Genomic DNA, 2,500 nt, shown 5'->3' with positions numbered 1-2,500 from the left:
AAATCCAATCCAACTTTATTAATTTTTCCAGAATTTTTCGAGGTCGGGAAGTATTTTTTTTTATTTTCCTACCATTAAAAATCGAGGAAATCGGAAAAAATAGGAACCGGCTCGGAATGACCCCAAATTCAGTGGGCAGCCTCATAAAAATATGGCTGATTTTACTGGATTGATTTCATGTGGAAAGCACGACGTTTTGTTGTAGGAATGCGGGAACCCCGGCGGCTCGCCTGCCGCGGCCAGCGACGTCGGGCTGGCCCCTGCAGCGCCTAGCCTCTCCCACGCGGGGGGCAGGCCAGAGCGCGGGGGGCCAGGGCCCGAAGGCAGCCCCCCCGCGGGCGAGAGAGCAAGCCAGCAGGGGCTGTCGCCTGCCGCGGCCAGCGACGTCGGGCTGGCCCCTGCAGCGCCTAGCCTCTCCCACGCGGGGGGCAGGCCAGAACGCGGGGGGCCAGGGCCCGAAGGCAGCCCCCCCGCGGGCGAGAGAGCAAGCCAGCAGGGGCTGTCGCCTGCCGCGGCCAGCGACGTCGGGCTGGCCCCTGCCGCGGCCAGCGATGTCGGGCTGTCGCCTGCCGCGGCCAGCGACGTCGGGCTGGCCCCTGCAGCGCCTAGCCTCTCCCACGCAGGGGGCAGGCCAGAACGCGGGGGGCCAGGGCCCGAAGGCAGCCCCCCCGCGGGCGAGAGAGCAAGCCAGCAGGGGCTGTCCGCGCGTCGCGCAGCGCGGCATGGCTGCGGGGGCCGCGCGCGCGCGCCCAAGCGCCCAAGGGCCCCCAAGGGCCCCAGGCCCTCAGGCCCCAGCGCCCCAGCGCCCAGCGCGGGCGGGCGCGCGCGCGCGTGTGGTCTTTGAGGGGCGCCGGCCTGGTGGCTCCCTAAAGAGCAATAAGTGTCATTGCAGCTCTGGCAGGGGGAGACACTACTAGGTCCCAGCTGTCACCCCCCCTCTAAAAAATTCATTTCTTGGTATTTTGAGCTGAAATTTTGCACAGAGGTTGGCAAAAATCCAATCCACCTTCATTAATTTTCCCAGAATTTTTCGAGGTCGGGAAGTATTTGTTTTAATTTTCCTACCATTAGAAATCGAGTAAATCCGCAAAACTAGGAACCGGCCCGGAATGACCCCAAATTCAGTGGGCAGCCTCATAAAAATATGGCTGATTTTACTGGATTGGTTTCATGTGGAAAGCACGACGTTTTCTTGTAGGAATGCGGGAACCCCGGCAGCTCGCCTGCCGCGGCCAGCGACGTCGGGGACGCTGGCCTGCGCTGTCGAGCCCGCGAGGGCTGTCTCCGCGGCAGGCCCCCCCTGAACGGGGCACGACAGGCCACCGCGCTGGCTCGTCCAGCGTCGACAGTCCCTCGTCCAGGTTTCAGATCGCGCCAAGTCGAACCCATGACCTGCTCAAGCCATCGTGCGCTGCCGAATTCGCATCTGCGTGTAGGCTGCCATTCCACGCGGCAGCCCCTGTTTTCGTCAGCGTGCCCCCCTGACGAATTTTCCTGCCTGGCCCAGTCCAGCGTCCAGCCCCTGTTCGTCGAAAAATCTGCGCTGCCGATTTTCCACGCGGCAGCCCCTCTTTTCGTCAGCGTGCCCCCCTGACGAATTTTCCTGCCTGGCCCGGCCGGTCCAGCATCCAGCCCCTGTTCGTCGAAAAATCTGCGCTGCCGATTTTCCACGCGGCAGCCCCTGTTTTCCTCAGCGTGCCCCCCTGACGAATGTTCGTCGAAAAATCTGCGCTGCCGATTTTCCACGCGGCAGCCCCTCTTTTCGTCAGCGTGCCCCCCTGACGAATGTTCGTCGAAAAATCTGCGCTGCCGATTTTCCACGCGGCAGCCCCTCTTTTCGTCAGCGTGCCCCCTGACGAATTTTCCTGCCTGGCCCAGTCCAGCGTCCAGCCCCTGTTCGTCGAAAAATCTGCGCTGCCGATTTTCCACGCGGCAGCCCCTCTTTTCGTCAGCGTGCCCCCCTGACGAATTTTCCTGCCTGGCCCGGCCGGTCCAGCATCCAGCCCCTGTTCGTCGAAAAATCTGCGCTGCCGATTTTCCACGCGGCAGCCCCTCTTTTCGTCAGCGTGCCCCCCTGACGAATTTTCCTGCCTGGCCCGGCCGGTCCAGCATCCAGCCCCTGTTCGTCGAAAAATCTGCGCTGCCGATTTTCCACGCGGCAGCCCCTGTTTTCCTCAGCGTGCCCCCCTGACGAATGTTCGTCGAAAAATCTGCGCTGCCGATTTTCCACGCGGCAGCCCCTCTTTTCGTCAGCGTGCCCCCCTGACGAATGTTCGTCGAAAAATCTGCGCTGCCGATTTTCCACGCGGCAGCCCCTCTTTTCGTCAGCGTGCCCCCTGACGAATTTTCCTGCCTGGCCCAGTCCAGCGTCCAGCCCCTGTTCGTCGAAAAATCTGCGCTGCCGATTTTCCACGCGGCAGCCCCTCTTTTCGTCAGCGTGCCCCCCTGACGAATTTTCCTGCCTGGCCCGGCCAGTCCAGCCCCTGTTCGTCGAAAAATC

Source organism: Populus nigra, chromosome 2 (genome assembly GCF_951802175.1).
Source record: "Populus nigra chromosome 2, ddPopNigr1.1, whole genome shotgun sequence".
In the NCBI taxonomy this organism is placed as follows: domain Eukaryota; kingdom Viridiplantae; phylum Streptophyta; class Magnoliopsida; order Malpighiales; family Salicaceae; genus Populus; species Populus nigra.
This window is presented reverse-complemented; position numbering follows the sequence as displayed.